General features: G+C 36.4%; 2 protein-coding genes across 5 annotated transcripts in view; both read left to right on the top strand.

Moving 5' to 3' along the window:
• Window positions 1–15,977, top strand: part of Mub (poly(rC)-binding protein mub) — a 238,696-nt gene that overhangs the window by 3,504 nt on the left and 219,215 nt on the right. The window lies entirely within an intron of this gene.
• Window positions 1–15,977, top strand: part of Eif2bbeta (eukaryotic translation initiation factor 2B subunit beta) — a 242,431-nt gene that overhangs the window by 495 nt on the left and 225,959 nt on the right. The window lies entirely within an intron of this gene.

Below are 15,977 nucleotides of genomic sequence, written 5' to 3' on the forward strand. Positions count from 1 at the left end.
TTTGTTGGCGTTCAATCAACCCGAGAATTAATTAGAAGTATTATTCGGAAGCTAATTTTCGAAATTCGGTTAATAAATATTGATACCACTGGCTGCTATTTTATGCTTGTTAAATTGTCAAATATTTGGCTTCGTTATTTTATCTCGCGCATTATTTCTTGTACTATATAGAACGCATAGATGCGCGGAAAATTTTAATTATTAAAGTGTTTTCCTGTTAGTGTTTTTTAGTTAATTGTATCCTGGCAATTTTTTTTTATTTCTGTAATTATCTTACTATCGTATTTTATTCCAGCGATTTTTAATTTGCGCAGCTTCGTCACCTCAATTTTCTCATCTTCCATTTTCGCATTTAATTTCTCTATTTTTCTTTTCTCTCGTAATCGCAATGTGTCCGATTTATTTATTTTCCCGATTTATTATTTACGTAATTGCAGCGTAATAATCTTTCTGTTTCTCTAATATTTTGTATTTTCACGACTTTATTCTTCCGATTTCAACTGTTCGTAACTTTCGTTCTTATCTTTTGTCTTTGCAACTATCTGATTGAAATAATTTATTTTTGCAATTGTATGTCACGAATTACGTAATAAACAGGGAATATCAAATTTCGCTTTACCTTTTCTCTTTCGGAGAAAGCTCGTGTTTCGAGAATCTACTATTAATATCACAATGTAGCAGACCCAACAAATGTGTCTATATCTACTTACAAATGACGGTACCTGCTGCAATATTTCTACTATTCCGTCATTTCTTGCTAATAATATTATTGTATCTACGTAACGTTGTGCAAGGAGGATTAAGATAGTATATAGCGGGAGAAATTTCAAAAATCGTAAAACGATTAATGGAGAATCTCAATTTAAATATTATTCGAGTAAATTAAATTGTATTCTTGTTTGTTTATTACTCATTGCCTAGTTTCACGTAAGTTGCTGTAATATACGATCACGATGGTAAGGGTGCGTAAAGTTCGACGAGGAGGATATCGCGTTTACTTCAAAGTTTCACCGGCATTTAGTTACATTAGGGTTTAATAACAAAGTTTCAAGTTCTATCTGCAAGAATCTCGCCAAAATTTGCCTAGCTAATTTTTTAATAAACAAACTTGCGTTGAATATTCAAAATGAGCTTATCTACCAGGCAACAACTTTCAGATGATCGAGCATTAACGCGTAATTCACACTTTTCCTTCTACTTTCTCAACGAGTCTCTTAACTTACCGTTTTAAAAGATTTATTCTTGTCTAGAGAAGAAGTTCGTTCCACTGAGAATAAAAATTCTGCGAATCGTCATGATATAAATTCGTTTAGTTACCTTTATCGCAAACTATTACAAGGCAAATTTATCTTTACTTCTTTCGAATTTTCTATTTACCTATTTACTTACCATATTCTCACGATTACGTCACATTGTTCATTTAGTTATTGCGCTCATGTAACACAGATTATATTACTTTTCTAACAATATTATTTTTGTAAATATTCTTATTCTCGCAAGCTTCATCTTGCATTCTTGCATTCCATCTGAAATTAGGAAAACACACTTTAATTAGATCCTAAATCGCACAGATTTCCAACTAGTATAATAACTTACGTTATTTCAAGATACTCCAACAAATTTATAATTACAAATATTTCCATATTCGCAGCTCTTATCGTGCGTTCTTATATTCTACCTCGAATATGGATACGCGTTTCGATAGAAAATAATCGAATATAAAAAATTACACAAAATTTCCTCGCTTACGTTATTCCAAAATATACGAATAAATGAATAGTTCGGAATATTTCCACAATCACGACAGTACGAACTTCATCCTACGTTCTATTCTAAAAACCACATTTTCCTCTAATTGAAGCTCACTCGCTGCAAGAAAACCAAAGTTTTCAACTGCAACGATAACCTAGATTATTCGGAAAAAAGCGTTTCTCGGTAAAAGACACTCGTCGACCCTAAAATTCCCTGCAGTTTGTGAAAGAGCCTGGAAAATACGAGAGAGACTGAAGTTTACGCAGCCTGAAGAATTTACTGACCACTCTAATATTTCGTTGATGGAGGTAACAAGGTTTTCGCGAGGGTTGCCGGCCGAGTTCTTGAGTTAAAGACGCCCGTGCTCGGTGTACGCTTGTTTGTTGCGGCAAATATTATCGTTAGGGGAACTATTATTACATGCAGACAACAAATGCCACACAGCATCGTCGGCTTGGTTCACCACTCTGCTAATAACTCGCGTTTCACGAAAATAGACACGCGTTAGAGAGGAGTAAATACGCATGGTTACAAGCAAGTGCGTTGTACTTGGGCATCTATGTTGGTACAGTGTCAGTGAGTAATTTCGTCGTTATATCTAGATAGAGATCTTCGAAATTTCTAGTGCAGGCAAAATTTCCTTCGAGAAACCGGAAATAGATTGTGCTGTATATAAGTCAGAGTTGATTAAATTCGAAAGAATAGAATTTTATTGATCTTGGTTGGATTTTAGCTGGCAGATATTATTTTTAATTTGTTTTAGAATTCATTGCGGAATTTATTTTTATACAGGTTCCTTTCCGTTAGATACGAGATAAATAGATTTCGCTGACGTTGGTTGGATTTTTATTAGGAAATTTCTCTTGTACAATAATTTATCAGCTAATAAATGTTATCGAAACGATATCGCAAGTTACAAGCAATTCGGCACTACACCATAAGCTCGTAGCGAAACGAACGCGTACATAAATCGCGTTAGACGAGAACCAGACGAATATTTCCTGCTTTAGATTCGCTCTCTTTCCTCTTAAAAAGTCGCTTACGCTGACTGATTTGCCGTTAATACGGAAAGGCGGGACCAGTTTTAAGATTACTCGATGGAAAGAGTAATGAGAATGGGAAACGTGGGTCGGAGTTTCACCATAAAAGGAGTGCTGATGACAGATCTGCTGATTGCTCGGCAGCACAGATTTAATGAGGATGCTCTTGCTATTGCTTTCATACGCGTTGGATATTCTTTGTCTATGGCAGACGTAGCCGAGTAGAATTGCTGAAGTTCGCTTTGTACTTGCCGGAAAGAGAAACGTTCGAATGTTACAACGGTCGCTGTAGAGTTTTATGAAAGGAAAATATTTAATTTGGGATTTCCATGTCCTGTAACGTTAATGAAAGAACCATCCTACTCTCATCCTTCTCCTGCCTCATATATTTCACACTTTATTTGTTCCTCGAAGCTTCCTCGTTTCAATATTTCATCTGAATTTTTTGAACTGTTAGAAAACTTTAAACTTCGGGAAATATTCTATCATTAAACTCAATAGACCAACAATACTTTGTTTTTCTTTCACAAGAACATTTTTTTGGTACTGCAACGATCAAAAACAGACACAGTATATAATATTAATGCCATCTTTCCTTTGGCTTTTTTTTTATCACAAGAAATGTATGCTTGACAAAGTATGATGCGATAATGGGATATATACTCAGTTGAAGATGTTGTTTTTAGATGACTTTTAGGATAAAAAGTTAAAACACAGAGTCAGTTTGATATCTAAGGAAAAATAAGATGTTATTCGTTCAAAATTTGTTTTAATACAACCAACAGGTAACGAGTTATTTTAATAAAATAAATAACAGTTACTATTGACTCACCCTGTACACTAAGGGACTTAAAATTTCTCGTACGCGTTTCAAGATATTTTTATGTAATTTTTATGTAACTACGTACCTCTGTCAGGGCTTCAGTTGTCACATTGTGAACAGATGCCAGGATTTACGTTGTTGACAATATGTATTTTCATTTGGCCAATAAAAATTCTATTTCTTTCAATCGCATCGCGAGGAAACGTGTTAAACGTTGCGAATTATCGGGAGGAAGTTACGATTGATGAAATTGCGTTTGTAGGATCGGAAAAAGATCGAGCAAGAGAAAGAAGCGACAGTGATTTTAACGACGAAAGGAATTAGAAAGTTTTAACTCGACGATTCTGCCGCCAACCAATGAAAAACTAGTTTCGTTGCTTAATTGTTCTTGTTTTAAAGTTGAATCGGTAAAAGTTCCACGACAAAAGGGAAAGTGTATGAAACTCTTCGCTCCTACTATCTGCGCTACCGTTTGTCTATGTGAGACTTAACAGATGATACAATTTTTATAATATTCGATATCGTATGTTACACGTCATGTTTGCATGATACCATCGTATTTATTACGCTACCTTACGTGTCACGCTCCTCTTGCATTACACGATATGTGTATTAAGTGCACGCGAGTTCTTGTTAAATTAATTAACTTTCCACAAGAATAAAAATGAATTAATATACAAGAAGATAAGAAAATATTGAACCTACTGCACCAATGGGACGCAGAGTCACGCTAAAAGAACTACAGTGTCTCACGTAAATTTCCACACTTGCGATTGAAAATTGAACATTATTAATATACCTATTGCGAGCATAATTCTAGTGAAAAATTGATGTAAAGCATGAACAGTATAAACGTATAATATAACGAAATATAAATAATAATATAATAAATATAATTGTATATAATATATAAAATAAAAATATAAAACTTGTATGTACCACGCATTAACGATGTCAAGTAGATAAGAAAAATTCGTATGAACTTCTGTCCAAAAATCCTTTACGACAGATATAAATAATTATAAGCGTTCAAGAACTATCAGGATAGTCGTTCATAAAGACTCAGATACAGAGAATCGCAGGCGATGTTTGTGAGATTAGGCGAAACAGTTGGTTTACGGAAATGCGATAGGAATTAGAAGATCAGCTTTGGGAATGTAATGAAAATGCATTTATTACTATTTCTACAACAGGAATATTCGTCAGAGCTGGACAATTAGTTCGACGATTGGAAGTCTGCATTCTCGCAGAAGGAAGAGATTTCGAACATTTATTATAGCTGCGAAAACGACGAATAAAAATGTTCGAGCGCTTCTATTTGTCCGACAGAACATTTTCTGGCGCAAGTTTATATCAACTTGTTTCCCCTGCTCGCAGTATAAGTTTTATCCCAAGCTTTCCAGACACCCTGTATACTTGGAAATTTCGTTTCAAAGTCCACCAATACGATCATGATAGCGCTGATCTTCGAAATGTCTCTTGTAACATTCATAAATTGCTCGTCACAATGCATCCGTGAAAGATGTCTGCAAGTGTTCGAATATCTTCGCGAGCATCTGTACCTACGTAGGAAGAACGAAACAGATCTGAGAGTACAAGGCTAGTAGTCAAAGTCAACGAAATGGAACGTGGTGGCGAGTAGACGGCAATAAATGTCCCTATGAGTGGAGAGAAGCGTGGCGCGTTAGCACGCTACGTTAGGAAGCTCGTTTCGCCTTCATCTCCAAGTTCGAAGTCTTCCTCGTTTCCCGCGAACTAGCTGCAATATTAACGCAACACCCTCGAGGAACGAACACTATGCGAGGAGGGGAGAAAGGAACTGTAGTTCTCTTCTATCCCCGAAGCCATCCCACGGTCTGTACCATTTTAATATTGTAACCCTAAAATCGAATAAGTTGCCGACGAAGGGGAGGCTGTGCTCTTCTGCGATCTGAAAAAATAATATCTTGGAGCGTGCATAAGAAAAGAAGTGGCTCGTTCATATTCGGCGAGTAATGAACCTTTAAGACTCGAGATTATAATCCAAATGATGCGACACTGTTGGAATACGACGATATTACACGCATAGGCACAAATACTCTTACACAGACACTCACACAGGCATTTGAACAGGACACCTACACACGTCATACTCATTACTGTATAGAGAGTGGGATTGGAAATATTTAAGGGATCATGGGTTACTACCTACGTCTAGTCTGAGAGTAACTGACCAACTATCAACAGTCTCCATACCTTGTTAATTATATCACTCGCTTATATACATGTGGTTCTGTAGTTCTGTTTAATAAACACCACTGAATATTATTTTAACATAAACATTGTGTCTTCCACAGATTATTAATCTTAACTTTAAGATTAAATTCTAATGGACACTTTGTCAAGCATTTTACGCTTTCTTATTTTGGAGCGAATATTTGGTTAAAAATGGAAGGAAATTTCGAATGCTTTTGGTTACGATCTGTTGCTTTCTTTATCATTCGACTAATTTGTCGCGTTGTTTATCGTGCTGAAGAAAATTGAGGATATTGATGAATTATTATTCAAACGAAGCGAAACCTTGTCGAACGTGGTGCATTCTCTTTTGTAGTATCTATGTGTTTGAAGTCGGTGGAAATAGGAGAAGTATGCAAAGTTTTCTCTCGTATTTTTCTCTTCTGTACAAATTTTTGTGTATTTTGCTATTTATTTTTTTATTCTTGTATTTATTTTAACGAAGAAAATTGATCCATTCGATTAAAGAAGTTGTATGTTTCTTTTGAGGTACTGACAAAATTGTACTTCTATAATTCATTTGATTAATTAATACTTTCACTGTACATCGCATATACCCCAAAATTATACTTAAACTCTATTCCCAAAGACCACTAATATTTATCTCGATAGAAATTACTATCTTCTCTCTCAATTTTCTATTATAAAATCGACATAAAGTCAGCTTAAAAAAAAAAAAAAAAAAAGAGAGAGAAAAGAAAGGAACAGATCATTGAGATATCCATTGGACGAGAAAACTACCCTCTTCTCCATCGAAGTATCTACCGATAAAATTCTAATTTCATAGGATACGTGTTATCGAAAGCAGATCGTTTGAATTCAGTTGGACGTATGTTCGTCGATTTCGGTTATCGTAAAACCTACTTCCGAGTTTCTTTCGATCCTAACTTGTTCCGTTTACGTGGTCATGTTCGTATGTTGCATTTATGCACGTGCCTTTTTCCCATATAGCGTATATTTCGGCCTCTCATAACTACATTCCGTTCACGACAACGCAATATGTTTGATACGAGCATCGTTGTTTCGCTTTCTTGGCTAGCTACGCCGATGCATATTGCATTAAACGTCACAGAACCGGCAGAGGAGACGCGTACGAGCATTTTAAATATTAAAAGTTGACCGTGTACAGAAGCGACCAGAGCCAACGTGACGGTCAATTCGTACGATAGTCCTCTGTTACGGGGAGCAAATTAATTGACCGAAGATTTTCTCCCTCGTTCGTGTCACTCTGACTTCCTACGTTCCATATTCATACGAATGTTGACTCGAAGTTAAAACGACGTTGATTGATATTCTGAATGATTGACCGAGAGAAACATTTCCTATGGATAATATTTTCTGGATTTTATGAATTTTTTCACCGACAGTCGGAGGATATCTTGGGAAATTTCGAATAAAAATGGTAAATTTGAAAGCATAAAGGGAAACGAGCTGAGGGGAATTCAAGTTACTACTGATTATTTGTATTATAACTTAATTCTTGATTATTAAGTGGTAGTAGAAGTAGTATTAGGTTGTTCGAAAAGTGTCTTTCTTTTACAGACACGTCTTTTACAACGATGCATCTTTATACAAACATGAAACCTAATCTGTCGAACGTTGTGATCTTTATTTTGGTAGAACAAAGTGGAACATGCGTAATTTGATAAAATAATATAAAACGGAAAATGTGCATCCATTATTTCCTTATGAAACGAAAGAAACTTTTCGGACGACCTAAAGTAATGAAGAATTTTAATCTCAACTTATAGGTCATGATTATAGGTCTCGATTTGATTGTAGATTAGTGTAATTTAAGTACTTTAAATATTCCCTTAAAAAGGAAGAAACAAAGTAAACAGATGAAACACGAAATTTCTACCCTAATGCTTCAATCTGTGCCACGAACGTTGAAAATCAGATTTGCAGAACGATTTAAGAAAACAGAAGACACGGAACGAAGGGTTAAGAGAACCATTGAAATTTAATTTCCTAATTAATAGACCCAAGGCAAGCTTCTGGCACTCCGTCGTACGTTTAATTTGGCAAATTTTTCAATAAAATGAAGCATCCTGAGGTATGCCGCGTACGTTTCTTGTTTGCTAAGAAAACAATTCCAGTTACAGAGTATAACGTTTCCCTTGCTTACGCGGTATTTATAAATGTTTATTGACACAGGTGGCCATTGTAGTCACTGTGACTGCATAAGCTCCGAGGTAATGAATAGCGGATCACGATCCTTTAATTAACTGCAACGATACAAGAGTTAGAAACTTGGAAATTAACTGGCAAATATTGCCCCGGTTAATTTCAGAGCCATGAAATTCTGTTACAGATATGTATCTTAACGATAAAGTAAGAGTTTGCGATCAATATTTGAGCTGGAAATAATACTCGCCATGCTTTTCCATATTTCACGTCGTAGTCCGGTTTTTTGTTTTAACGAGACAATTTCTTCTGTGTTTTCAGAGCGGCGTTAGCGTAGAATCACGAGGAAATGTCACACGTGCATACATTCGTAGAAATTGGAAATAATTTTTAGCGATAGAAAAACATCAATTCAATTGTTGTTTCCTGCCATTAGAGAATAACAAAGATAATTGTAATCGGCTTTTCCAAATCAGAATGACGTCCTTTAATAATAATTTCAACGTACTTAAAATTCCAATAAAGCGTGCCGGATTGAAAATTGTGTATAGTTCTTGTAACTAGGCTCATTTTGAGACTTAGATATTTGGTAAAATGGCAAAGGAAGAATTATACCGTTTTATATAATAATTTTAATATATTTGAAATGTAAATAAAGCATACCGGGTTAAAGATTGATGAAGTGGCCAAGGTGTTTTTGGCAACGTAACTTTTCACGCGCAAGTTGATTTTTCATTTTAGACTTCCTTCATAGAAAGGGAAGACGTTGGATATTATATCTCTGCAAAAGGAAGAACGGAGGAAATGAAATTAGCTTTTTGCGGGAAGATGTAATTAAGAGAGGTGGAAAGATTAACTTCATTCGTGGAGAAAATTAAGAAACCTGATACTTTAGATGAACGACAGGGAACGTGGAGGATTTTAAACAAGATAATTGGAAACTATTAGCCTGCGTTTAAGTTAACGTATGATGCTACTATTAGTTAATTAATATATTTTCATAGAGTGTTACAACTATATCCATTTGTAAGTAAGGCTTGTAAATTATGAATGAAAAATTGTTTTCTCAATATAAAATACAAATTGTAAACTGAATATGAGTAACATAATCAAACACTATCAAGCGTCAAGTAGTTTCTAGCTTTAAATTCGTAAATGCAATATTGCATAACTTGGTGCAAACTTACTATTCCTATTGTTTAATGAGAATCTTGTACGCGCGAAAAAGAAACATGTTTCGTTAGAATAATTAAACTGATTTACAGATCTGAACGTCGATTTGTGCAATTATAATGTTCAGTCAAGAAAACGCAAACCCTTGTCAGAACACGAATGTAATGCTTCTAGAATTCGATAAAGTAAGTTCAACTCCAATCTTCAACTGATCTCACGCTTTAAACTACAAGTGATTCAATCTAATCTCATTAGAGCTCATTAACAAAATACCATCCCCTAATCAGAACGAATATAATTCATATGATGAATTTCTACATAATAAATTGAAATAATTACATCGTCATCAAGATTTAATTTTCTAGTTTTTCTTCTTCCTCTAGATCTTTTAGATCTTCCAGACCTTGTAGTTTAATTTTAGTCTAACTTTAGTCAAACCAGTGCTTCTAATTCTCCCAGAGCTTCCAGATCTTTCAGTTGTTCAAGTTCTTTCATACAAAACTCATGAAACTGGGTGCAACGATCTTTTAACCAGAGAATGTACTGCTTGTTCAATAAAAATACAAACCAATAAAGTAAGCTCCAAGTAAGATCTGCTCTGTAAACCTCGAATATTCAGTCTCGTGATACTCCATCGATGAAGTATTATTCCCTGGTCAGAACTGATATAACAGATCCTACATAGGCCAATTGAAATAACCAAAATGACCAAACTCGCAGATCAACGTACACCAGCTTTCTCTAATTTTCAAAAGCAACGAGCAACTCAACAAGCAGCCCTAAGCTCGTCATATCGAGTCACCAGAGAGAGAGCTTCATCCCTTCTGCGCAACTTCTCCTCGTCCACGTTCCAAATACGCATCCATTACATCAGACTCTCTGGCGAAAAGTGCATGAATGCTTATGCACCAAGTTGCAGCTCGCCAAGAAACTACCCTTTTCTCCACCCTCTGTCCATCTTGCTTTGGACCTGCCCCTTGAAGAAAGTCTAGCAACGTCCATCTGCACGTACCCTCTTCTATATATACCATCCTCCTCTCGTTGGACTTACACGTTATCTCTGACGTAGTAGTTGACGCGGAGTACGTCGAAACTTTTGTTCCAGTTGCACGCTGCTGGTATGCGAGTATTTACCATGACGAGGAGAGGCGGAGAAGCGGATGCCGGGGAGTTTCGAATAAATGGAAAAGGGACAGGGCTAGGCGTGTGTCAAAAGAGGCATCGTTAGCGCCAGGGGCGTAATTCCGCTATCTGACTCAGCCCCACGTCTGTTCGTCAGAGGGAAAAGGAAAGGGCTGTCTGCCACGTGTGCGGCGTGTATCTTGGCGTGCACGCGCCGTACAGAAAGCGTGCTGAAAGCAGCAACCTCTTTGGTTTTTCCTTCAAAAAATGAATGGCGGAACGAACCTCCTTTTCGTAGGGTTCTACTCGTTGCCGGTGAATCTGCTTAGAAAAGCCGACAGTCCCGGCCATTTTTACGTGCAGTTACCCTCTGAGAAGTTCTAATTTCGTGGTTCCAAGCCTCGGGCTACATAGTTGAGTTTAAGGAGAAAGTACGCAGCTTGTCTTCCAGAGTGCACAGCTGAGTTTTAAGTATGTACGAGTGCGTTTTCCGCGTTCAATAAGTCGACGGACTGTTTGTAGGAAATTTTCTATAATTTCAACTTGCTATGAAACTGTCTTATGTATCGGTACGGAGCTCGTTAATGAAAGAAGACCTGTACGAGCGAGTCTCTGAGATTACTAGCCAGATGATAGTTCTGTTTGATATTATTTCTGTGAAATTGTTGGAACTTTTCCTGTAATGGTAATAGTGATACTGAATATGATGATCATTGTAGAATATAAGTACGATTATTATTATTACTGTTTTGTAGAATATTTAGGATATTAACAATGATTATTATTAGTAACTCTGCGTGAAGCAGCTCAGTTGTTGGTGGGAAATATGGTTAATTATTAAACTATACTCGTACATAGTTAATTAAATTTCAAAGAAGAAAATCTCCAAGAAGAAAATCTACAAAATTATAGGTATTTAGGAATAAAGTCAGGCGGAAGTTGACACGGATGAAGCCACGAGAAATACGCGAACAAGAATAGGATCGACAAGGGGAATCCGTGACATCGAAGAATTCCGATTTTCTTCCAATGGAATATAAATCGTATCGAAATCGGATCACCTCGTTGTTTCGTTCCATTCCGCGTGTCGTATGTATGTCTCTTCCTGTCTGTCGATCAGAGGGAAGGAAAGTCTTGCCTTGAATTCGGCCGACTCTTCCCTCGGAGGAATCAATTTGAACGCACTCTGTCGCGTGAGGATGCCTCCGTGATATCGGCACACAACGTTATCGGCCGGCTTTATTCGTTATCTTGAAAATTATTCTTCTGGAAACGTGGAACAGCCGCGCAGCATCCCAGTCGCGATTTTCTTTCAAAGAGACTTGTCTCTGTTGCTGATAGAGCCTCTTGTATTCTACAGGAGAAGCTATTCTTGTTCGAATAAAATGCTGAAAGATTCCATCGCGATGTTAAGTTGTTCTTTATTTATTTAGTCGTTTTCAAGACGATTAGTATCTGTTTCTTTATCATTCGGTACGTTGGAGATAGATTACCAGCCATTTTGAACTTAAACCGATCGACCTCATGTTTGGAAAAGTTTCTTCGTTTTACCAAGGTTTTTGCGAATTTGTAAAAACAGTGAAACCTTTTAATAAATTCGAGCTGTCCGCCAGAAATGCCACATTTTTCAGATTAGAGTTTAGTCGCGACTCGGTAACTTACATAAAGATTGATCGAGATCTCGTGCATCGTGTTTGTTCGAGTTTTACAAGTACACCGTCGGACGATGTGAACTATGAACTTTGAGGTAACGTTAGTTTCACGAGCATATTTAGTATTTACGTCTCACGAGTACGCGAACCCGTATAATATTTCGAACTAAAAATTACTTTCTCTTTAATGGTTGGAAACAACCTGGAGAGTAAACGAGGTAATTTATTTGAAGCGAACAAATGTTAAAAGTTACTTGATTGCATAATTAAATTGAGAAATACATACGTGTAGTACCCTGCGGAAATTCGGAAAATGTAATAAACTAAATATATATATAGATAAGCAACAATTGTGCTAATTAAAAATTCCTGTCTGTTTACGTCTCCGTACGAGAAAAGAATTTATAGATGTACAATGGCGAGCAAAAATTTCCAAGTATATATTTTTCGCTTTATATACCAAGAGCAACATGTACAAGAATTTCATCTAACATTATGCAAGGTCTTCACACTATTAGCTTTTTCATACATCGAGTCCTCTCGTCATTCTACGGAAAAAGGTATTAGGCGTAGCGTGGCCGAAAATTGATTAAAAGATATTCTACAAAATTAAAGTTAAAGTATTTCTTAAACTTTAATCAATTTTCGTAAAACGACGAGAGGATTCAATGTATAGAAGGAAAGGGAGGTTCCCATTTAAAATATAGTGCAACTGCAAAATGCACACGCATTTTTGCATTTAGGAGAAAAATATCGCGAGTATGTGGTTCACTTTGAATCATCTATCTTCTGTTTCTTTCATTTTCTCCCCGTACTTGTCTGCAGAACGCCTTGTATGTTATACTCTATATAGTTGTATAATATTAATTAAAATTCTTTAAAATACCACTATGAAAAATAAATATCTCGGGGATTTGTTTCGTAAAAATTCAGCATTAAACATCTGGCTACTGAAAATCGAGAAAGCTAGAAAGTGGAGGTTGAGTTAATCAGTTCTGATGGCTCATATATGACGTCGCGTACAGTTGCTCGGGAAGAAACGAGGAAACTTGCATCGCATGCATCTAACCTGACAGTTTAATCAAATTTCTAGCATCTCGCATAAATTAACCGTCCTCTTCGTTAATAACTAAAAACAGCATCAGACGTTATCAACGTCGTCAAATCGCATCCTCTTTACGATGAAATTGAACGTGCTATCCTAAGTACATAGAGCAATTTAACATCGATTTAACACTCCTATAAATTTCTTATTCTTTCATATATATATTCGCAACGTGTTTTCGCAACGAACGGCGATCCAGTAAACGAGCGAGAAAGATGGATATTTTTCGCGTGGGCAAATTAATTCGCAACGTGACACACTGACAAGGTTGCCTCGTTTCGAATGATCTGTGAAATCTCTGCCAGTAATTCACCGTTGAACATGGTCTGCGCTGCTGCCACTGCTAGTAGACGTTAATTTATGCGAGCTGATATTCAAATTCCGTTGTCAGTCAATCCGTAATCGCGTTACCCACCAAGTATCGTGATTTTTCGATGGATGCGGTTACACCGTTGCAATCCGGCATACTATCCATCTTTTGCAACAGCTTTTCATTTCGCTGAAACTTTTCACATACTTTTATGTAACTTCGTTACGTATATATTCTTCGATCGTTGATTTTTCCTTCGATTCTCGCAGTTTATATCGTGAGAATTCATGGACTTAAATTTGTTATCTACGTTAGTGTTTCAAATGTAAATTTTGTTATCTGTGAGAAAATCGTTTTAACGTAATCGGACAGTAGCGATAAAAGGAAGAGGAAGAAGTAGAAAGAAAATTGTGTTGGATGGAAGTTATCGAGAAATTCTTTCTTTTTATTGTTAAAAACAATTATTAATTACGCTTTCCTAGTTGTAAAGTCGCATCGTATCAATTTCTCGTATTTCAATTTTTCTTCCCCATAGCTATCTACTTTAAAATAACTTATGCTTTCGTAGTAAAAAGATCTTTTAACAGGATCTAAATCTTTAACGAAGAAGAATACATTTTTTACCGCAAAATTCTACAATTCGTCTCATAAATACGAATAATCAATTTTCCAACAATCGCCATATTCCAGAGATAGAAAGCATCTGTCTTATTATTAATTCTGCTACCGTAAAATTCAATAAAATATTGAATCTTTTACGACTATTTTCATTTTGTCCTATAAATATCAATGATCAACCTTTGCAAATATCACGAAACGAGAAACTTCGTTTGTATCAAACCAACGATAACGACACTTCCTAATCCAACATTTTCCAGACAAGTACGGTTATTGAAAAAAAAAAAAAAAAAATTATTCGATGAAAAGATGTCGAAGCCGTGATTAACAGAATTCCATCGTGAATAAAAGAAATTGGACGCGGGTATCGACGAGCTGCAGGATGACCGTCGTCATTGGCTAGCACGAGGGGAAGCCCGGTAAACCGACAGCGATTTCATTATCAATTTAACCGGCCGCTGAAATATGGACCGATCGATAATCCATTCTAGTCTCGTTCGTTATCCGGCTCGCGAGTGCCGATCACCGCCAATATTTCAGTGTGAAACTCGCTGTTTCCAGTCGAAAGAAAAGATCTTAAAGGACGATCTGCTATCACGCGACCTCGTCCTTGCTTTTATGAGGAAACGAAGACGAATCGCGATGGAAATAGGGTCGAGCTTAGTTGAAATAATTTTCTCCTTCTGCGAAGTAGAATGGGACGATCAGACTTAGATGAGTGTTGTACATTTAGAAACGCGTAGGGATGATTTTTATTATTTTATGTTTCACCAATGGGATGTTTTTAATGCGAATAAAGATCATCCTGGAATCCTATTTTTGAAATTAGTCGAGATATCGATATGAAAATTTAGGTATAAAGCCAAGAGAGAGATTAATGATATGATTGTATTATTAGAATAATTATCTTTAGGAAAATGGTCAAATACTCTAGTTACTCGATGAGAAAGATGATTCTTCGGCAAGTAATTTAACTTATAATTGGAACTTCGTTTTTTATTTTAAAGCTTTAAAATTAATTATAGGAAGCTCGTCAGTGGTTCCAGATTAAAAATGTTGTCTTGAAAACTTGCCGGCTAAGAACTTCTCTGTAGGACATTCCCACTAAAATATTCGACTTCTCAAAGATATTAATTACAAATTTTCACAAGCCTATCATTATTCTTACGGCTCTCAGAAAAGAGTAATGATCAGTTTCACGAATTAAAAATACTTCTCGTACAAGATTAAGTACCGCGGCAGTTTCCTAAATGGAAATTTAAAAAAAAAAAAGCTCGCATTTAGAAGCAATTACCAGCCATTAATTTTGCATCTGCAGGTTCGATCGGGCACTGGCGATGACGTGGATCCATTAACAGCGTATTTTCATGACACGGATACGCCGGTTTCTTGCGCTCTTTATAATTTCAGCCCGGCTGGAATTTTCAAAAGCGACTCGCGTTCGAATTGCTCAACTTCGTACGAGTTCTCACGCCTCCGGGAATGAAAAAAAAAAAAAGAGAAAAAAAGAAAAAACCGAAAAAGAAAAAGAAAAAAAGAAGAGAAGCAGAAAGTGAAGGGTGGGAATTATCTTGCACGTCGATTTCCACGAATCGCACATTTCGACGGGAACACCACATCCATTAGAACAAAAAGCGTTTCCAGGTCATCGTCGACGTTTCTCGATGATTGCGAAGTCGAACGAAGCCGAAGTATAGGAAAGGTAGGATATCGCGAATAGTTGTTCCTGCGTGGCTCCTTTGATCCATCACGTGGTTCAATCCATTTATCAGTGAAATGAAAGCTACCGTGGATCGGAAAAGTCTCATGTGATCTCTTACTTGACTCTCTTTCATTCTACATCATTTCTCTTCCCTTTTTATATTTCTTTTTCGCTTCTCTTTTTACAATGTACGTACAGTCGCTCGTACACCTATTCGTACAGTTACCATGAGAGAACTTATACGCACATATTATGCGTGCGATATTTAGGTTGTCCGAA

Source organism: Bombus fervidus, chromosome 9 (assembly GCF_041682495.2).
Source record: "Bombus fervidus isolate BK054 chromosome 9, iyBomFerv1, whole genome shotgun sequence".
Lineage (NCBI taxonomy): Eukaryota > Metazoa > Arthropoda > Insecta > Hymenoptera > Apidae > Bombus > Bombus fervidus.